The 22,898-nt window shown below is 43.4% G+C and overlaps 1 protein-coding gene across 1 annotated transcript in view; it reads left to right on the forward strand.

Annotated features, from left to right (window-relative positions):
• Nucleotides 1-7,218: 7,218 nt before the first annotated feature.
• Susd6 (sushi domain containing 6) overlaps nt 7,219-22,898 on the forward strand; it is a 104,583-nt gene continuing 88,903 nt past the window's right edge. Inside the window, exon 1 of the mRNA XM_048362615.1 lies at nt 7,219-7,478. The gene's annotated coding sequence lies outside the window, so the exon portion shown is untranslated. The remainder of the gene's footprint in view (nt 7,479-22,898) is intronic.

The raw sequence follows: 22,898 nt of genomic DNA on the forward strand, positions 1-22,898 counted from the left end.
CCCCCCCAGAAAAAAATAAAAAAAGTTCACTAAAATGATAAATTCTTTTTCTTTTCCTTTTTTGCCAGTCCTGGGGCGTGGACTCAGGGCCTGAGCAGTGTCCCTGGCTTCTTTTTGCTCAAGGCTAGCACTATGCCACTTGAGCCACAGCGCCACTTCTGGCCGTTTTCTGTATATGTGGTGCTGGGGAATTGAACCCAAGGCTTCATGTGTAGGAGGTGAGCACTTTACCACTAGGCCATATCTCCAGCCCCTAAAATGATAAATTCTGATGACCCGAATAACATGAATGTGTGCATGAAAGTCAAACATTAAAATATTTTAATCACCAGGCACCAGTGGTTCATGCCTGTAATCCTAGCTACCCAGGAGGCTGAGATCTGAGGATCATGGTTCGAAGTCAGCCCTGACAGCAAAATTCCTATGATATTCTTATCTCCAATTAACCACACAAAAACTGGAAGTGGAGCTGTGGCTCAAAGTGATAGACTACTAGCCTTGAGCAAAATTGTTCAGGGACAGTGCCCAGGCCCTGAGTTCAAGCCCCATGACTGATTCCTCCCCAGCTCCCCCCCCCAAAAAAAAAAACCCCACAAACATGCTCAGCTTGTGTAAGGTCTGGATTTGCTTAAGGAGGAGGACTGGAGGAGAATGAGAAAAAAGGAAGGAAGAGGAGAAGTAGGACTAAGAATAAAGAAGCACCTAAAGTCTGTTCCTCCTAAAGTTAACTATGATCCTGACTTCTAAAGCGTTAAATTTGCCTGTTTTTAAGCTTGATATAAACAGTGGTAATATAAAAATGAAAATGGCTATTGAACAGTCAAAAAGAGTAAAAATATTTTTTCTAATTCTTCAAGTTTTTGCCACACAGACATCATGTCTGGAACTGAAATTGTCAGAGGGAACAATTTTCTGGAATCTAGCAATATTTTGCTAGGTTTGATGAATTCTAGATTAGCCAAGTTGCCCCTGAACCCGGATGTTCCAACAGTCTTTACAACCACCCTGGCTCCCAGTGGAACTTACCTCAATCCTGTTTATCTTCTCCAAACAATGTTCTTTGTCTTGAAAGCCTCAGCCTTTCTTATCTTCTGTGGACACTCACCTGATTTCTTACTTGAGCAAGTGTTCCCAATTTGCAAACCTATTCTGCACCCCAATAAAATAGGTTTTATTTTAGCCTCTTCTATGACTTCTGTATATACTATGGAAACACACAATACATACTTTATTTGGTGTCTGGCTTCTTTCAGTCAAATTTCTGTTTATTTAAGGTATAATGGTATATGCCTGTAATCCTAGCTCTACAGAGTCAAGAAGATTACTAGTTTGAGGCAGGCTACATAGGGAGACCAAGTCTCAAAACAAAAGGCTGGGTGTGGTGGCTTACATTTATAATCCCAGCTATGCAGGAGGCTGTAAGTACGAAGATTGAGGTCTGAGGCCCATCACAGGCAAAAATGCATGACCTTATTAAGAAAAGGTCTAGGGACATAGTTCAAGTGGTAGAATATCTGCTTAACAAGCAAGAGACACTGAATATAAACCCCAGTACTGCCTGCCAAAAAATTCCGTTTTGGGAGATTTCTCACATTATGTGAATTGAAGACTTACACATTTTTGTGTGCTGTGTAATAGTTCACCATTTTAATGTACCACAGACCATTTATCCATTCTGCCATTGGTAGGCATTGGGTTGTCTTCAGTTGTTTGGCTTTTGTGATTGATAGTGTTATAAACATTGTTTTACATGTCTTTTGATGAAGATATGGCTGCATTGGTTTATTTTCTGCAGTTAATGTATGGGCAGATTTTGTTATCTAGGATTTTCATTTCGTGGTAGTAAGGAATGCGTTAGTAAGGGGATGTTTGTAAATGCTTGCTATCCAAAGGGGAATAGGTTCTGAGGCCCTCTGGTTTGAAGGAAGTGCTTCTTTCTGTGGTCCATTTATCTGTCTCAGAGGACTTTCCCCTGTTACCCTGTGTTCTGTGTTGGGGATCTGTGGTTGTGCTCTGGTGGGAGAGGGTTTGAGAATCCTGCCAGAGTTGAGGGCAGAGGCCTGCATTCTCATTCTCACCACTAGAGGTCAGGCATTCACAAGGGACTGAGGATCAACTCCTCACTCAGGCAGTCTTCCTCTCAGACCTTTACACCTTTATCTCCTTTGATAACTAGAGACTCAACGCTATGGAGGGAAAGGGAGAAACAAAGGAAGTGAAGGCAGGACCCTATCTTTAATTTTCCTGAACTTTAGTTTCCTTGTGTACAAAATGGAGGTAATAGATTACTGTAAGTTGCATCAACAGCAGGATGTTTGGCAGGCAGTATAAATTTAACCCTCAAAGCTTCTCTGTGTAGTATTGACTTACCACAACTGGGAGTAAAGCTACACTTCATATTTCATCTTCAGCACCTTCAAAATACCCAAGGTTACAGCCTGACTGTCTTAGCCTAAGACTACCAAAAAAGGGGCCTGCCCCTTCAGGCCAGCCAACTGGATCTGAAGCCAAGAGCCCTAACAAGGGCATGGTATCTGCTAGAGCCTCACTGCCTGGCCCTGCCTTCCCCCATAGTTTGAAGGAGAAGGCTACCCTATTCCTCCATTCCTCCTACTACCTCCTCTTACCATTAAATCACAGGAAAGCGGCACACAAGGGTGGATATTTTGAAAGACAGGTGCTATGAGAATACGTTGTCTCATGACTGGGAGCAGTATGGAGTGTGGACTGGCAGGGTCTAGAAAGGGCTCAGGCTACCAGTTGCTCTCAGTCCCTTCCCCCGTCCTAGCTGCCTGCCACTGTAAATCCAGCTCCCACCCTTGGGCAAAAATAATCAGGCCCAAGGGTGTATACAGGTGAGGGGGTCTGGCATTCTTTCACTAGGTTCCTGTAATCTGCAGACACCAATGGATGCTGTCTTCTCTTTTTTTCCTCCTCCTCCTCCTGGTGCTCTTTCTTCTCTCCTTCCTTCCTTTTCTCTCTCTCTCTCCTGCCTTCTCTCTCTTTTTATAAGTGTGCTGGTACTGGGTACTTGAACTCAGGGCCTGGGCACTGTCCCTTAGCTTTTTCCATTCAAGGATAGTGCTCTAACACATGAGCCATAGCTCCATTTCTGTTATTTGTTTTTTCTTTTAATTTTGTTTTTGATGGTTAATTGAAAATAGAGTCTCACTGACTTTATTGCCTGGGCTGGCTTTGAACCACAATCCTCAGATCTCAGCCTCAGACTGAGTAGCTAGGATTTTAGACCTGAGCCCTGGGTACCTGCTTCTCTTTCTTTTCTGAAACAGGTTCTCACTATGTTGCCCAATCTATTGGTTGTCTGGATTTTCTTGAATAAAAAGTGGCTGGGGGTGGAAGTTGGGGGGAAGGGCTGAAGGAATGCTTCTTAGGAAAATGGAGGAGAAAGGAAGGAGACGGGCGGGGCTCATCTTCCACAGAGGAGGACTGTTTATTGAGATAGAGCAGCACACTTCCCATAGGACTAGAGGTTGTACAAGAAGGTTGGGTTGGAGTTGGGCTTTTTATGGGGTTGGTCTGATCAAGGAGGCAGAGGTTAATGAAAAAGCCATTAGGTCTAGGGAGGTAGAGGGCCTTTCCGCTGGGCCCACAAAGGAATGTTTGCAGTCAGGCTTAGGTGGATTGTCCTGCCTGCAGGACAAGCACATCCATGCATACCTGGGGTTCTGCCTGGCATCCTTATGCACCTGGGATAATACAGTGGGTGGTCAATCCTTCATATTTCATCTTTAGAAACAGTTGGGCCAAGAGGGGAGAAGCAAGTCCTTCATAGAGGGTCTTTGGATACATAAAAAGATTGGGCCGAGCGTGGAGAAGCAAGTCTTTCAATGCTCAATTGGTATAACACTTGCCTAATAGCATGCTTGAGGCCCTGGGTTAAAGTACTGGAAAAAAAAAAAAAAAGGCCAACACTGTTACCCAGCTTAGAATGAAAATACTGCCGCAGTGTTTATTGCTTCTGAACCGTGCAAGGGAGGGAAGGTTGCCCACATGTGTTTGGCTAGGTAGCCTCCAGTGCACAATTTCTAGGGCTGGAGTCAGAATTGGGGTGAGCAGGGACTCATAGTTGCTGGTCTGGGCAGGTGTGTCTTTTTCAGCTCTGACCTCTGCAAAGCCCCCACTAACCTGGGAAGTATGGGGATTAGGAACTTGGCTCTCCTAGATTCCCAGCAAGCTCTGAGGAGGAATGTCCAGAGATGGAGAAGGGTCACGTACTCAAACAACCACTTAAGCTCAGGAGCTTCCTCTTCCAGAATGGGAACAGCCCATGGCTTAGGCCTTAGAGGCTGAGTGTCTGGCCTTCCTGTGTGGACTTTGACTTCCTGTGGTGAGGGAATTTCCACCTCACCTGAGTTTACTTTCTTGGGCCTTGAGGGCTGCCCCAGGAATCTTGAATTGAAACACGAAACCAGACTAATTCCTGTGTGAGACTAGATAAGCAAGAATACTGAGATGCATTAACGTCCTTATAGGCACAATTTATAAGAATGTTGTGAGAATAAAATGCTCAAGATCAAGAGATATGCAGAGACATTTTTGCTGTTCTTGTTGGGGGTAGGAAGCACCACAAGTTTTGTTCAGAAAAAGTTGACCTTTGGAATAAGCAAGAATGAGTTCTGGTTTTACAACATACCTGCTATGTGGTTTTTTATGTCATAATATCTCTCCAAACTGCCTGCCTAAGTGGTATTGATGATCTTTGACATGGAGGATTGTTGCCAGAATTAGAGGTTAAAGGGATAAAGCTCCTAACAAGCACATGGCGCACAGTAGGTGCCCTAGAAATAGTGGCTGTTATTGCTCTTAAATGTAATAACCATGGCAACAGGGACACTGTGGACCTATTCTGAGTCCTAGTGGTATTAAAAATAAACAACAAAAAAGCCCAACATTTCCTTCTATTTGAGTATCTCTATTGAGCATGTATTATTCTTAACCCCCATCTTTGGGATATTGCTTCATTGACATAAAAATAGTACTTACCGTAGGCAATAGAGGACTAATCCTAATTTTTAGGTTTGAAGGTCAAGGCCCATAAGCAGATTAATAGGGAGGAGGCTTGGCCCAGGTCTACAAGGGGAGCAGGAGGACTAAGGAGGGGGAAAGGCTTGTGAACCAACATTTGCCAAGGTAGAAAATGAATTTACCCTGATGCTGGCAACGCAGAGCAGAAGGAAAGAAATATTGAACAGAGAAGCTCAAGTCACACAGAAGGGAAAGGCCTAGAAAGGTTGTGTGAAAGTCAGGCACTGGTGGTTCACACCTGTAATCCTAGCTACTTAGGAGGCTGGAATCTGAGGATCAAGGTTTGAAGCCAGCTTGCACAGAAAAGTCTGTGAAACACTCATCTCTAGTTAACCAGCAAAAAGCTGGAAATGGAAGTGTGGCTCAAGTGTTAGCTTGATAGAGTTCAGCAAGAAGGATGGGGAGACTAAACAGGGGGCTAGGTGGAGGCATAGGAGATTTGAGTAAGATCATGGAGAGCCCTGGACATAGTCCCCGTGGGGAGCTTGTTTTCATTCTTTGGACTCAGGAGTGATTAGCAGAACCAAGTAGGGTGTCAGAAGCTGTTGAACAATGTGAGATGTGGCAAGACTTCTAAGAGGTCACCTGTTAGTGACAGCAGTGTACAGCCAGGGGCTCAGCTGCCTTTTCAGATGATCTGACCACCCACTTACTATACTTTTCTACTCTTTCATCTATCCATTTGTCTCTTTCCAATTCTTCCTCTACTCTTTTCCCTTGCTCCCTTTCCCCTTGTTCTTCCTCAGACTTACATTTGCCTTGGGGTGCTACTGCCAGGGTCACAAGGTTTTAGTAAGTAAGCTCTCTTGCAGAGCCAGGCACTTCTGATGTTTATCAACTCCCTAATGGTCTGAGCAGTGCAGCCCCCAACTAGAGGTGGAAATTAAGCTAGAAGGCAGGGAAGGTAAGGAAGAAGAAAAACAAGGCAAGGATAGGCTTGTGGAAAAGGCAGCAACAAGCTGTGGGGTCTGGAAGGGCTCGGGAAGACTTTCTTGGTGATCACTGTGTTGTCGGTGGGGTTGTGGTAGTGGAAGGTAGAGATGTGTGTGTGTGTGTGTGTGTGTGTGTGGCGATTCTGTTTGCTGTTTGCCTTATATAACATGCTCTGTTAATTCATAGCACTTTCCCCAATGCCTTCTAGAACAACTAGATATGGTGAGAAGTCCTGAGGGAATGTAGTCTTGTCAAAAGAGGAAAGGGGGGAAAAAACGGAGTGAAAAAGCCAGTGGTAGAGCTTTTTTGTAGTATGTATGAGTTAGGCCTAGGTTCAGTCCCCAGCACCAAAAAAAAGCATCTGGTAAAACAAGTCCTAACCCACCCCTGGCCGCAGAAGGCCACTGATTTCCAAGCAGGGGCACTTGAACAAACTTTCCGGTTTATCTTCGAGACAGGTAGAGTACAAGGGCCTGGGGCACAAAGATAAACTGCCACAGAGAACCATCACCAGTAAATGACGTAACCATCTGTTGCTCAAGATGCTCACGTGGGGTGTGCTGGAAAGTAGTCCCAGGAGGCCGGGTTTAGGATGGGAAGAGCTAGGAGCCTGGCAGGGATCTGCCAGTCCTTGCTCCAGAATGGAACTTCACTTGTCTCAACCTTAGTGTCCTGGAATAGAACCTCCGAAGACTAGTTCAGAGAGAGAGGTAGATCCCTGCTTTAGTGGGACTCCAGATCTGCATTTCCACACTGAAACCTGCCTTAGGGGCAATTTTGAGGTAGGCAGGCTATGCACCATAGTACTGCTTAATAAGGAGGTCATAACCTGCCTCAGTGATAGTCAGGTCGGAGGGAGCTGACAAGGCAGTCGTGCGTGGAGGAGCACAGCACCGCACTTATTTGCAAATGACAGCAATCAAAATAACAATAGTGGTCAAAGAACCGTGGGGCGCACAGTAGTGATCGCGGGCGGAGAAGCCTCAAGTTTGCAGCACTGCGGGACCGCACCAGCTCAGTCCTGGCGACTGTCCCTTTAAGGCCCCTCCCCAAGCCTTCCCTTTCCGTACGACGTCGGAGTGGACCGGTGGCGTGTGCGCCTGCGCGTGGGGCCTCCCTTTTGGGAGGTCGGCGCGCGGCGGCCCGACGCCGGCGTTTGTGGCGTGCGCGCCTGGCCCCGCCCCGCCCCTTCCCATCCTCCACCCTCAGGAGGGGCCTCCCCCGCCCGCGCCGTACAGCTGGGCCAGTGACGCTGGCGCCGCCGCAGAGTTCTATTCTCTGAAGCCGGCGACTGCCTCGCCGCCCGGCTGCCCGCCCGCCCGTCTCCTTCCCTCCTTCCCGCCCTCCCTCCCGTTCGCCACCGGCTCCTCCCGCAGTGCCGGCCAGCGCAAGCCAGACAACTGCACGCGGGGCCTCGCCCGAGACCCCGGAGGACCGCGAGCGGGCGCGCGCAGCGGCGGAGCGCCCCCACTTCCCGGAGGTCCCCGCGCAGCTCCCCGGTGAGTTGTCACTGAGGCCCGGGGCCAACGGGGCCGGCTTTGTGTCACCCGCGCGCCCGGCCGGCTGTCAGGGCGAGCGTCAGTCTGAGGGACGCCAGCCCGAGCCCGGCCGCCCTTGCTCCCCGCTCCGGCCCGTGTCACCCGGCCGCCCGCGGCGTCGCCCGGAACCCTGAGCTGAGGTACCGGCGGGGTGTCTGTGCCGGGCCGGGGCTGACGGGGAGGAGGCCGAGGACTTGAGGACCTACGGTCTGGGCAGAGTCGGGCGGTGCGCGGGGCGGCCGCAGCCGTCTTCATTGCTGTTGTTCTTCCCCTTCTGCGATGCGAGTGGAGCGGAGGGTCCAGTGCTGGGCCGGGCGGCCCGGCGGGCTGGGGCGGGGGTGGAATTTCCTGAGGAAATCTTGCAGCCGCCGGTGCCGGTGCTGGACCTTTCGGGAGTCCCGCGCCTCGTCCGCTCTCCAGTCTCAAAAACTTGTTATCTGGACTGAAACTCACCGAAACCACTTCCGGTCTTGTGTCTTTTAATATGCATGCATATAGGGACTTTTTTTTTGACGCCTTAAAAAAGAACTACAAATATCAGTGCAAGTGTGACTCTTCTGCATGGTGGTGGGCTAAATTCTCTGTAACGGGATTGGAAGGGAAGGGCAGGTGGCGATGAGGACAGCAAAGACTCTCGGAGAAAAGAGGCTGCTCCGAGGGAACTTGGGCTGACTACACTGAACTTCAGGTGGCTGCAGAGGCCCACTGCTGCGGTTGCTACAGAATTGTTCCTGGGTGACAGACAGTATGTTGGGCTTTGTTGCTCTTGCTGAGGTTTTGTGTGCTTGATCTATCCACCCAAATACAATTATCTCCCTTTCTAGCTCTGCAGATCGACACTCTTTCCACTCTTCACAGTGATTAATTCATCTCTTGCTGTTGGATTCCTTTGGTTGAAAAAAATGTATAATGTGCAACACTCATACACACACACATACACACTTTGTTTCTGCTTTGGGAATTCCACACCCAAATTGTCACCATCTAGTGGAGGCTAGTAGAGACATGCTCTTGGCTCTTAGTTCTGAGTTTTCTGAGCTTTGAATTTTTTCGATGCATATTTAAGCAGAAACATTTTTTTTCTCAGTGTTAGGTGGACTATCACTACACCTCAGTAATAAGATAATTTGATAGAGCAATGATAATAGCAATAATATGGAAATGTTCTTGATTTAATGTGTGCTAAGCTTATGCCAAGAGTTCCACTTTTGAAAATCTTCCCTTAATAACAACAAAATTTTGAGGTGCAGATAACATCCCATTTTTCCAGTTGAGACCAGAGCTACACAACCTGCCCAAAGTCACAAAGGTAGGTTCTAAAGTCTTCTTGGAATTTTTAAAGCCATTTCTCAGATTATACACATTATATTAAGTTTCCACACTTACTCATTTTTTGTTCAGTTTTACAAGTATTTATGAGATACATAATGCATTCTAGATAGAGGTGTTGGAGATACTGTGAATAAGAACCCAGTCAGGTCTTCATTCAATTTACTCTGGTTCATGTTGTTCACTTTCTTTGATGGCCATTTATTGATTAAGGAACTTATTGTGCCCAGTAAGCAGAAGGATACAGAAGACATTGGTATGAAACTTGCACTTGGGATCCCTGTCTAAAGAGTGACTTTTTGGTACTGTAGTAGAAATAGTACCGGAGACAGATCCTTACCTGCTATGTGGAGGGAAGTGTCTGGGTACTTAGTGTAAATCTTGACAACAAACCACCATCTTATGACACAGTTTGACATACTTGCTAGACTAACCTGGAAAGAAAAGGTAGAATGAAGTGCTACTGATGCAGGCTGGCAGGTGACAAGATCTTAGCACTTTGTGGTTTCCTGGCTAGCCTCCATGCTGTGGTGATAGAACTTGTGCTCTTATGTAATGATGTGTCTTCTGGCTGGGGATTTCCTCCTTGGCTGTTGCTGGGACAGCAGTTCCTGCTCTTTATGCTTCCTCCATGCTTGTATACATACATTCTCCAGAGGTAGAAGTATACTTTCTTTGGAAAATTGACTTCTTTCAAGTTCCTTGCTACTAAACAATGTTTCACTCCTTCCAAGCTTGTCTGTTTCTCAGATAAAAACTTACCCTTGGCTGGGTTTGGTGGAGTTTGCAGGAAGTCTGAGGCAGGAGGATTGTGTTTGTGTCAAACATGGGCTAACTAGAGAGAGGCCCTGTTTCAAAACTATCTCCCCCTCCCCAATTCTTGCCTTTTGTTTCAAACATTTCCTATGATTTTTCTTTATCCTTAGCTTTCCTGACACCCCAATTACTGTTGGTTGTGAGGAACACAATCTTCCTCATTTCTGTACTCAAACATACACTGAGAGAAAGAAGCAGAACTGCTGCAGTTAGTGAAAGAGAGGGAGCCTAGGTCTTTCCCCTTTAACTCCTCATTTACCAGGAGAAAGTTCACTACAGGCAGTAGCAGGGTCACATAGCCCACTTGAATATCCATTGAGCTGGGTTGCATAACTACTATACATGAAGCATTTGACTGAGTTTTTTCTGAGTTGATAAGCATCTTCCAGCTGAAGATGATGAGCAGGATTCATTTTCCCTCTTCAATCTGGACGGTACAATTCTTGTTTAGGGAGCATTCCCTCAAACAGTAGGAGGATGAGAAGGAGCAAATGGAAGAAAGAATCCTGTGTTTGTTTTGCCAGATTACTAGGACCTGAACTCATGCCTTGCTTTTTGCTTGGCTTTATTGCTCACAACTGATGTTCTACCACTTGAATCACTACCTCCAACCCAAAATTTTGCTAATTAATTGGAAGAGTCTGCAGACTTTTCTGTTGGGACTGGCTTTGAATGTCATTACCTAAGCTCTCACCAATGCCCACTGTTGGTTTTTTTTTTTTTAAACTTTGAAAGCAAACATTGCTCTGTTACATGCTTGAGTGTTGAGGATTAAGACATGCATATGTGGCACAAAAGATTTCTCTAGTTTCTCTTCAAGATCACTTTCTTTTTCTTTCCCCTGTTCTACTGCTTCAACTCTGGGCCTCACGCTCCCATTCATCTTTTTCAATCATAGCTGGTGCTCTAGCACTGGAACCACTCTTCTATTTCCAGCTTTTTTGCTCATTAATTCGAGACAAGAGTCTCAATTCAAGAGCTTGACATCAGTATCCTGAGTCATTATAGCACAGGGAAACACATAGTAAAAGGAGAAACCTTGATAGCTTGGATCTCTCTTCCTCCTCTTGTTAAAGGCACTAATGCCATCTTGGGAGCCCTACCTTGGTGACCTCATCTAATCCTAATAACCTTTCAGTGCCTCCAGCTTCTGTTTACCTCCAAATAGCATTGACATACAAACTTGAGGATTAAATTTCTAACATGAACTTTTAGGAGACACATTTAAACCCTAGCAATCTTGAGAGGCAGAACAGGAGGACCCCCCCCCCCACCCCAACCCAATGACATGTATCAGCCTCCTCAAAAATCTCCCCTCATAGTGAAGTTTTATGTGGTAGAATGGTTTTCATAAAATACACGCTCTTAAGTTATGTTGCCACATTGCAATATATTTGGAAACTAGAGCAATGAGAAATATTGCCTGCAATGTGGGAAGGCTATTTCCCTGTGAAGAGAAAATAAAATAAAAGTGAAGGATGTAGCTGGTGGTCGAGAGCGCTATGTTTTGTGATTGGTTTGAAGCTATCAGCAGCTGGGATGGGAATCTGAGACCCAGGAAGCAGTTAGACAAGCCCTGGGGTTACTGACCTTGAGCATCAAGATTTGTATAGCAGACCCTGGCTCAGATTCAAGGTGATAGCCATTGTTCTCTTGGATGATTGTAAGTTCATGAGTGTGCTTGTGTAAAAACCTTTTATGTGAGAAAGTAGAGGCCCTGTGTCTTCTTTCCCTCTCATGCTCGTGTCTGTGATTTTATCTTTCTTCTTTCCCATTTAGTTTTTTTGTCCTGGAAACCATCAGATTTCCTCTATTTATCCTTTGGTTCTCACCTGGGTATGGAAGTCTCCACTTTGCTGGTAGTCCTCACAGTGGTACTGAACTGGGTCACTGCAGCTGTGAAAGGCCAGCTGTGCTACTGTCAAGGCTAAGGGGCAGTTGGGTCTCTGTGAAGGTACTGGGTATAGAAGCAGCAGGGTATATAATAGCTATAGCTGAGTTTCACAGACTCTGGTGTTGTCTGTGATGTATGCTTCCACCTAGCTTTTACATCTCTAAAAAGAAAAGTAGCCACCCTGGAAACATCTGAAGGCCACATGCCAAGAATTCATGTAGTACTCCCAAAACAGGATATTACCCAAGCATTTTTCTCAAGCAGAAACAGATGTAGTTGCCTGTTACTGTTGCTGGTGTTAGTAGATCCTTTAGATTACCTGATAGCAGTGTACCCTAATGTACCATGCTCCCCACACAAGCACACATTTATATTTCTTGTGGAACCCCATTGCTTGATTTGGGGAAGTTAGCCTGAGATTTCTAAAGACAGTTGATAGTCTGTGATAGGCTGTAAGTAGAATGTAGAGGTGGTGACTGACTAGTAACTTATTACTCAGAAGAGAAGCTTCTCTAGTGAAAAATTAAAATTAAATGATTCAGGATTCTCCTATAGTTGGAGATTAGAAATAAAACCTCAGAGAAGAAACATGAATAGACAATATTTCCCAGTGAATACTCTTTCCTTTGGATCACTTTCTAAAGGAGGAAGAACATACATTTAATCTGCTCAAATCCAATCCACTGTCAGAATAACTTGCCTTTACCTTCAGAAGTTTAAAATCAGAGTATGGAGTTTCCCTTTCTATTGATGACTTTGCTGAAGTTTTCTTTGGCTGGAATAGGCTTTGGCTTCTGACAAGGCCAATAAAATGAAACTGGCTTCTGGGAATGGGATAGGAGCCTGTTTATCCTATTCTTCTTTGGGCTGTTCTCAGTTACTATCAAAAAACTAAGTGGGTTGAAATCTGAAAAAGGGAATAAGATGGTTTTGCTTATTTTACATTTTAAATTGTAGTCTCTGCAAAAAGTTTGAGGGAAGGTAGAGGGGAATTCTTTTCTTAGTTGCCAATGTAGTGGGACAAGATTATAGAAATCTTGGGTTATAGAAGGGCAAACAATTTTCATGATTCTGCTATACTGACACAAACATTCTTTTTATGTATTCTGTCTTTTTCTTCTTTTATACTAATCCATGCACATTTAGTTTTACATTTTTTCTCGACATTATTTCAGGAACATTTTCTGTTATATCCTTTATGTGGCTATTTTAATTGGCTTTATTGTATTCTATTAAATAAATGAACTATGATTTAGCTGTTTTAATTTAAATATCTAGATACTCTCTAAGTTTACTCAAGATTTTTTCTTTTCTTTTTTGTTTTTGGTTGGTTGTGAGGCTTGAATTCTGGGCCTGGGTACTGTTCCTAAGCTCTTCAGCTCAAGGCTAGTCCTCTACTGCTTGAACCGCAGTGCCACTTCCTACTCAAGATTTTTTCTGAGGAAGTTGCTGTTTTATTTTGTCACATGTGCTTTCAAAAAAAGAACCTGCTTTGTTGACATGACTTACATATAAAATTTACTTGTTCTTTTATACAGTGTTTGGTAAGAGGCAGTGGCTCAAACCTATAATCCTATCTACTTGAGAGGCAGATGTCAGAGGATGGTAGTTTAAGGCCAGTCCTATCAGGAAAAAAAAGTGCATGAGACACCCATCATATCTAATTGGCTGGGTGTGGTGGTTTACACCTGTTGTTGTAAGCTACGGAGAAAGTATACAGTGGCTGGGTTCCTTGGCATATGCCTGTCATCCCAGTGACATGGAAAAGTACAAATAGGAGGATTGCAGCCCAGGCTGAGACCCTATCTCAAAAATAATCAATGAAAAGGGCCAGTGGAATGTTTAAGTGGTAGAACACCTGCTGAGCAAACCTAGGACCTGAGTTCAAGTCCCAGAACTGCCAAGGAAGAGTGCATGGCGCAACTATTTTTAGCATATTTTATAGTTATATAACATCACATATATATATATATATATATATATATATATATATATATATAGAATACTTCCATCCATCCCAGTGAAGCCTGAAACCCTGGACCACTGTATGTTTGCCTATTTGGACACCTTATGTTAATAGAACCATGACCTATAATCTTTAGAAACTGGCTTTTTAGTGCATTTTTTGGGGTTTATTCACACATACACACACACACACACACACACACACACACAGCATGTTTTGGTAGTGGATTGGTAGTGGATTCCTCATTTGTATAGATATACCACATTTAGGTTTTTTTTGTTTTGTTTTTGTTAACGAACATTTGGGTCATTTACATTTTTTGGTTATGAGTAATGTTGCCAAGAGCAAGAGTTTTTGTGTGACATGTATTATCATTTTTCAGGAATATATTTTCAAAGCTACATCTGTATTTCTACTTTGATGTTAATATTCTACTTGGCTATGCAGTTTGTTTGAGGAAGGACAGTATTAGAGCAAAATCTGGTCCTATTGAAAATTTGCACTGAATTATTTGGGGACAAAATCTTACCCAATGGTGGCAATAGTACATAAATCTAGTGTTTTTATAGTTCTCACAAGTTTCCTTGCGAAAAATTCAGTGCCTGGGCTTTGTGTACCTGCTTCTGCTAGTCTGAAGAGCCAACCAGCCAGGTAAGGAGGACCACTAGGGAGTGCCATGCAAATGCATATATAGTCCCTCCAGTCTAAGAGAAAATGCTAGTTAGAATTGTGTTCACTAGGCTCTTATGGTGGACCTTGGATATAGCTGAGGTTAAAAATACAGATCAGGCTAGACATCAGGAGCAGCAGATGGTGCTGCTGAGAGTGTCATTTCCTCTACAGGATCTATCCCTGGGTGGTTTCATCATGCCAGCCATCTTACTGCAATAATGCAACAGCATGTCTCCTTTTGTCCTTGTCCTAATTAGATCTAGCATTTGTGATCAATAGCTGGTCTTGCATTCCCTGCTCCTAGAATCTCTAAAAGCTCTTGAAAGTATACATGTGCAGATTGCCTTTCATCAGAGAAATAAAACAAAGAACTTGTTATGTCTCAACATTTTTCTACCTAGAACCAAACCCAAGGATTAGTCCCTCCATGAACTTTCCTCCTGTGTGTCTTACATGTGTATGAAAATGTATATGAATACAGTCATAACTTCCTTGGCAAAATTCACTTCCTCAGGTTTTGAGATTTGCAACAGACCCTACAGGATAACACAGTCTCATCCCAAGTCCTAGAAGCTTTATAGGCTGAGATGTGACTCTTTTCTGAAGATTTAAGTTCTTGACTATAGGTATCTAGGTGTTATAAAAAATCTTCACAAACATGTGAAGAGAGATTCTGTAGACTTATGAAATGTCAGAGTGGGAAGAAAAGAATGAAAATCATCTTACTTCACCTCTCCACTTTGTAGAAAAGAAAACTGGGAAATGGATGCTCAAAATAAAGCTGAGTTTGAAAGGGCCTGTGGAGAAGCTAGGTTCTTGATTCTGTCTAGTGCCTCTTCTATGCCAGTATGATCACTTTGTTTCTCTTCCTTGGGTCTGTCCCATGAAGTTGTCTGGGAGCCAGCAGGGTTTGTGGTTCATTCATGCTGTTCTGAACAAACTCATGTTTCTTTTTCTTTTTACCAGTCTTGAGGCTTGAACTCAGGGCCTGGGCACTGTCCCTGGGTTTCTTTTGTTCAAGGCTAACACTTTACCACTTGAGCCACTTCCAGCCTTTTCTGTTTATGTGGTACTGAGGAATTGAACCCAGGGCTTCATGCAGGCTAGGCAAGTGCTCTACCACTAAGCCATATCCCCAACCATGTTTCTGAGTTTCTGAACTCAGAAACAAATCACCTTCTGTGATGGTGCTTTTGAGTCTAATAGATTATAAAAGAGAATGGATCTTTAAGGTCAGTTTGTTTGAGGGAAAACTGCCTGAAAATTTATAGAGTTGAAACTAAGATCTGGACCTTTTAATTTCTGTGTGTGTATGTATGTATGTATGTATGTATGTATGTATGTATGTATGTATGTGTGTGTGTGTGGCTACTGGGGCTTGAGCTCAGTACCTCATGCTCTCACTTGGCTTTTTCACTCTAGGCTGGTATTCTACATCTTGAGCCACACCTCACTTCCACTGAAGCTTTTTTGTTACTGTTGTTGTTAATTGGAGACAAGTCTCCAGGATTTGTCTACCCAGTCTGGCTTTGAACATAGATCTTTAAATATCAGCCTGCTGAATAGCTCTGACTACAAGGTGTAAGCCACTGGCGCTTGTCTGTTCTGTGCTTCTTTATAGTCAAAAAACGTTATCTAACCCCAGGCCAATAGAATGTCTTGTCATTTTTCCCCCCTGGTCTTCAAAGGGGACAATGGCAGGTGCTGTTAGCTTCCTAGACATAATAGGATTGCTTGAAGATTGTTTAGAAGATAATATACCATCTGGGAGAGCTGATCCACTCTGCCATCACTAATTCCACTCTGCCCTGACATCTCATTAGTAGAGCCAACCTTTTCACAGCTGTGAATTTGACTTCCTTATTTTTGTGAAATCTCTAACTGTATGTCTCTAGTGAGCTAGGAAGGAGATAGTTCATAAATGCTACCATTCCCCCATCCTAGTAAGCCAGAATTTTATGTTCAGTGGGTAATGAGGTTTCAGTTGACATTTCTAGAGAAAGAACAAATGGTATGTTGGTAGGTGCACACCTTTATCAGTCTTTGATTTCCTATCCACCTCTAGGTAGAAACTCTGCCGTGGGAAGGCCATCCACCTTCTTGTTTCAGTCCTGTGGGGATTTTGCTTGTTACACAGAAGGATAGCAAGAAAAACAGGCTCTGGTTTTCATAAGAGTTCATTGATCCTTTTTGTCCTGTTTACACATACCCTCAAGTCATAATAATTTGTGAGCTGATAATCTGGTTAGGTTGTGACGTTGGGCTAGTGGGAGGTGGTAGGTAGTCGCTACCGAAACCAAAGGCAAGTAAATTTAGTCATTGGTTTGGCATATAGTGAATGGCATACCTGTACTGAGTATGAGGTATATAGTTGTAACAAAGAAAAAACTGGCATAGTAACTTGGAGTTTACAGTCTAGGTGATCCCAGGAGTTAATTTGATAAAACACTGATGTGGGCAATAAACTGTCTCTCAGCATAACCTCTGTGGCTTTGTGAGTGACTTCTGTGCTCCAAAGTAGCAGTTACTCTGAAAGGGAGGGAAGAAGAGACTTGGAGAAGTATCCTTAGAGAGCTCCCTAGTAAGCAAGCAAGTTGCTTTACTTTAGAGCGGGCTAGGTCTAGGCTAGGTCTAGAAGTTTCATCTGCTGTGTTTTCAGACCCTGAATATTCCCTACCTCCCTTAATAGAGAAAAGAAGGTGAGAGTTAAGGAGTAAGAAATTAGGAGAAGGAATAGATGGTATCAGTGATGCGATACCTTAGGGTATCTTTCTTCTCTCATCATCCCCAAGCCTCAATTTTAGATAGAACTGTTGGAGCTGTTTATCTTTTCTCAGTACTGGAGATTGAATTCTGATGGAGGTCAGCAAGAGCTCTTCCTCTGAACTACATCCCTAGATTTTTTTGTTTGTTTGAAACAGGGCCTGTCCAGGCCCTGTCCAGACTCAAGATCCCTCTACCTGATCCTCCTGAGTAGCTCAATTATAATGCCTGGATAGAAATGTTGATTTGTGAAATTTCTTTTCTTGATAGTATGTATCTGTGGCTGTGTAATTCCTTGGAGTAATTAAGGATTTAAGCTCTCAAGATATATTTTACCTCTGACTAGTATTTCTGTGCAAGCCCAGGTTCTAGGCTGGCATTGGAAATTCACTGAAATCAGTTGGTCAATAATTGATAGGCCAGATTAAAATATAACAACTGTGGGTTGGGTATGGTGTTGCAGACCTGTAATCTCAGTACATTAGACTACAGAGCCAGGAGGATAGCCAGTTCAAGGCTAGCTTTGGATGTGTAACAAGACCCTGTCTCAAAAAATAACAACAGAAAAAGTATGATGTGTGATGGGGAGGTGAGGCAAGGTGACATTGAGTCCCTAAACCATAATGACTAAGAATGAAACAATGATATTATGAAATTCTAAAATGCAGACATGTGGTGGGAGACTTGAAAAACAAATGTAAACAAGTTCACACCCTGACTGGTAGCAGAAAAAGAAGACAACTCAAGAACTGTGGTGGTAGGAGGTGAAAGAAAAAAGAAATACTGGATGTTCTCTAAAATGGCTTAGTAAGACTCAAAATAAACTGCAGAGCTCTTCAAGTGTTGTGGTTGAAGACCAGAGAGGTGTGTCTGCTTATTTTCAAGTAAATATCTAGAATCCTATTGCTTTTGTAAAAACTTCAGAAGGCAACAGCTAAAACTACCTTACATATTTGCCTCTATAGTTTGGAGAAGTATATTTAATGTCCAGTATGAATTCAGTTGTAGACAAGGAAGTACTTGCCACAGGATGACTTGTTTCTCTCTTTGTGTTTAGAATTGAGCTTTTTAGTGGCACTTCTATTATTCCTAGAATTATAGAATGAATCACATGGGTCATCTTGTTTTCAAAGCACATTTTGAAAAAAGGGATGCTCTGTTCAAATGTTGATATGCTTTTTCTAGGAATATAGGTGAGTAGAGGTAGCAGGAACAGATTTCAGAGCTGTTGATAATTGGTGTCACTGTGAATATGGGAAATTTTCATAGGGTGAAAGTAAGGTGACAAGGGGAGGAATATTTCAAGTAGTGCATGTGAATTAATGTGTTAATTGAACAAATATTTATTGAATATCCTCTCCACTCAGGGATTCTTTGTAGCACACAGTTTAACACTTAATGATGCATTTTTTAGAATTGTTCTCCATTTGCTAGATGGGTTAAATTGGTTAGATTTTTCTCTTCATAGGATTCAGATTCCCTGGGGACAGGTTTACGTTTCCTCTGTGTTTGCTATAAAAGGTAGATATCCATAACATCAAGGATTTATTTCACTAAGAGCTTTCATATACGGTATATAAAGCAGTTGGCCTTCTACATACTCTTGAGTTTGGGTCTTTTTTTTTAGTACTGAGTTAGAATTTGTCCCTAGCTCCCCTTGGATTATGAATCTACTTGTATAGATTTTTTTTGTGTGTGTGTGTGTCTATACTGAAAAACATGTATAGACCTTCCCCCCTTCCCTAACCAGTGCAGTATAACTATTTGCATAACATTTATATTGTACTAGTCTTCCAAGTAATCTAGAGATGATTTAGTATATATGGAAGTATATGTGTAGGCTATTTGTATATAAGGGACTTGAGCATCCTCAGGTTTTATTTATCCATGGGATATTTGGAACCAATTCCTTGTATAGATACCAAGGGAATCTGTACAGTAAGGAAGATTTTAATTCCATTTTATAAGTGGGAAAGACAAGATTTTTGGCACCTACTAGGCATATGACAACTATTATAATTGTATACGAGGCAAGCTCTCAAGGGTAGCACTCTTTTTTTTTTTGCCAGTCCTGGGCCTTGGACTCAGGGCCAGAGCACTGTCCCTGGCTTCTTTTGCTCAAGGCTAGCACTCTGCCACTTGAACTACAGCACCACTTCTGGCCGTTTTCTGTATATGTGGTGCTGGGGAATTGAACCCAGGGCCTCATGTATACGAGGCAAGCTCTCTTGCCACTAGGCCATATCCCCAGCCCCCAACTATTATAATTGTATAATAGGACTGTTGAGTCAAGCTTGTGGCTCAAATCCTAAATCATTGGTAACTCATGCTGTTGAACCTCCAGAGATCGTACACTTAACATGCTGAACAACAGCAGTAGAATAGTAGTACCTTATTTTCCATTCTTCTACCCTGTCTCAACACTGGTACTCCAAGATTGATATGCCTGTATGTTTTTGTATATTGATGGAATGAAAATATGAGTGTGTATGTAATTTGAAAGGACAACCTCCATATCCTGAGGAAAAATGTTCCTATATAGTACAAGGGTTTGTATTTTTACTTTTTTGGCGGGGGGGGGGGGGGGGAGGGGGGGAGGGGCGCGGAATTGCCTTACTATCTAGAAAGCCAGGCCACTCATTAAATGGTCTAGGTTGAAATAAAGTAGACAGAAATCTTTTTTTGGTGGTATCATTGGAATTTGAACTTCGGGGTGGAACACAGGACCTTGTACATGCTTGGAAGGCATTCTACCACTGAGTCACACCCTCAATGGAGAATCATTATTCTAAATACCTTCTGCAGGTATATTCTGACTCTAAGAAGCAATGGTCACTTCTGAGATGTTCCTATGATGTTTCCAAAAGAGACTGTCTTCCCCTCAGAACTTATGAGGTCTCCTGAAGTTGCCTCCTTTTTGCTGCTTCCAGGAAGAGCCCAGCATTTCCTGTAAGCCAGGCTCTTCTTCTTGGGTACCCTGCCCTTGATTTCAGAGGCCTGAGATGAACCTGTATCAGAAGTGATGGAAGTTAGAGGCTGAGGTCCCACCTGACCCAGCATAAGAGTAAAAGGAATATGAAGCAGTGCTAATGTTCTTGGGGCAGAGATTTGCTTGCATGGCCCATTTTTCCCATTTAGCTGGAAAAGTAAGATGGAAGAGTAAGACTGTGGGCCAGGTACTGGCCCCTTTGCTGTGTCCAATGAAAATGAACAGTTGTTTCCAGAAGTAAGTACTTGGCAGTACAGGGCTGTGGGCTCTGGGATCTGAAAGGCCCTGTTCTCAGTCTCAGCTCTGCCATTTACCAGCTGTATGGCCTCAAGCAAATTGAACCTCTTTGGTCCTCAGGTTGATGGGTTTTGTAGAATAAAAATGATGTTACACTCCCTATCTTTGGAAATTTTTCTATGAAAATATTAATGATTACCTGGGTAAGACATTCTGAATCATAGAGGGTAAACTTAGCTATAACTTTTTTTTTTCCACCAGTCCTGGGGCTTGAACTCAAGGCCTGAGCACTGTCCCTAGCTTCTTTTTTGCTCAAGGCTAGCACTCTACCACTTGAGCCACAATGCCCCTTCTGGCTTATTCTATATATGTGGTGCTGAGGAATAGAACTGAGGGCTACTAGGCCATATTCCCAGCCCCAGCTACAACTTTTTATACTTCCTTTTTGTGTTATTGAATTTTTCACTAGTGATATGTACAATTTGAATAACTTGAAGGTGTCCCCTAGTAGAAATGTTATGAAAATCAAATGAAAGAAAATATTTAAGGCAGGAGGCACAGTTTGACAACTAGAAGGTAGTAAGTTTGGGGAAGAACTGATATGAGTAGCACTCTGTTTTGTTGGTGCTTCTGTTGGTGCATGCCAGGGGTTTGTTTCTTTGCTAAGTTGCAGCTTCTTCAACTGAAAGTGGAGGATAACATGTACTACATACTTTTTTTGTGTGTGCGGGTCCTGAGTCTTGAACTCGGGGCCTGCACCACAGTCCCTGAGCATTTCTTTGCTCAAGGCTAATGCTCTACCAGTTGAGCCACAGATCCACTTCTGGCTTTTCTAGTAGTCAAGTAGAGATAATCTCATATGCTTTCCTGCCTGGGCTGGTTTCAAACTGTGATCCTCAGATTTCAGCCTTCTGAGTAGCTAGGGTTATTATAGGCTTGAGCTACTGATGCCCAGCTTACATGCATGGGTTTTGAGGATTAAATGAGGTGGAACATGTAAAACCTGCTATTTGACCTGGTATTTGGCACCTAGTAAATGCTCAGTCAATATTAGAGTTGTCAGCTGTTATCCTCACGATTATGCTTGAGTGAGATAGTTATACCCCTTTAAACTTACTGACAGTGAAGATCAGAGTAACCAGGTAACTTTTTTTTTTTTTGGTTATGGGGCTTGAACTCAAGGCCTGGACCCTGAGCTCTTTTTCTCAAGGCTAGTACTCTACCACTTGAGCCACAGCTCCACTTCCAGTTTTTGTGTGGTTAATTGGAAATAATTGTTTCACCAAGACTTTTCTGCTTGGGCTGACTTCAAACCATGATCTTCCTGTCTCAGCCTCCTTAGTAGCTAGGATTACAGGTGTGAGCAAGCCATTGTTGCCTAGCTCTTTCTTTTCTTTCTTTCTTTTTTTTTTTTTTTTTGAGACAGGGTCTTACTATATAGTCTTGTCCTTGAACTTGTGATCTTTCTGCCTCAGCCTCCTGAGTTCTGATTACAGGCATAGGCTGTGCCTAGCTTCATGCTTAGGTGACTTTTTTTTTTTTTTTTTTTTGGCCAGTCCTGGGACTTGGACTCAGGGCCTGAGCACTGTCCCTGGCTTCTTTTTGCTCAAGGCTAGCACTCTGCCACTTGAGCCACAGCGCCACTTCTGGCCATTTTCTGTATATGTGATGCTGGGGAATTGAATCCAGGGCCTCATGTATACGAGGCAAGCACTCTTGCCACTAGGCCATACCCCCAGCCCACAGGTGACTTTTCTTAAGGCCAGATGTTGATTACAACAGAAATAGGGCTTAAGACTGTCATGAGTAGAAAGTAGCAAATGGAGGTCTCACTGATGTACATACAGAAACACTGACCAGGAATGTGGACTTAGGATGTAGCAGAACACTGCTGGTCTGGTCAGAGGGGTTAAAACTGGTCAGTTTGTTTGGTGGAGCCTAGGCTAGCTACAGACCACTTCCTTTCCCTACCTCCCATGACCACATCCCGAGTGGCTAAAAGGAGGAACTTGTTTTCTTTTTCTTCTGTATCTACCTGGTATGGTAAGTGGCAGCTTCTCTACAACTGTCTTCATTGTGGTTCAAGTATATAATTGTGAGGTTCAGTTCATTAAATTCTAGCCTTCTCTGTGAAGCTGTCCCTGCTGATGAGGCTACTGTGACAACATACTGCCCAAGTCTACACAATCTCTTCTTCTGTCCTGGTATGTGCAGCTCTTCTGTGTGTGGGGGGGGGAGTTTTCTCTTGATATCCACTTTAGTCATCCGAAGATTGTCTTACCTGTTTGGGGGTACTGAATGGTGGTGAAGTTGAAGCCATTCCTTGGTAGCAAATAGGTTCTGAGCTTTGCTGTGGTCTGTGTTCCCATATATTTACATTTTCAGGAGAAAAAGCCCTGAGCAATTTCTGCCCTATGACTGCTTTCAGAGAGCACTAAATTCTTGTCCCCAAGCTCAGTCCTGAGGCCAGAGCTGATTAAGCCCCCAAGCCCGCCTTAGATTTTTACCATAAAATTCTTACCCTTTTCTTTTCCTTTATCCTTATCACACAGTTCCACATTTGTCCACTGCCTTCCTTCTTTACAGGGGTCATGAACAATTTACCAATCAGGAACAAGTATAGGCAATGCAGTGTCAAAACTTTTACCAGTCTAAGCATTGTGGAGTCGTACAAGCAGTGAGTCTCTTTGTACAGAGTCTTGTACTTGGTAGTTT

This window comes from Perognathus longimembris, chromosome 14 (genome assembly GCF_023159225.1).
Source record: "Perognathus longimembris pacificus isolate PPM17 chromosome 14, ASM2315922v1, whole genome shotgun sequence".
NCBI classification, from domain to species: Eukaryota; Metazoa; Chordata; class Mammalia; order Rodentia; family Heteromyidae; genus Perognathus; species Perognathus longimembris.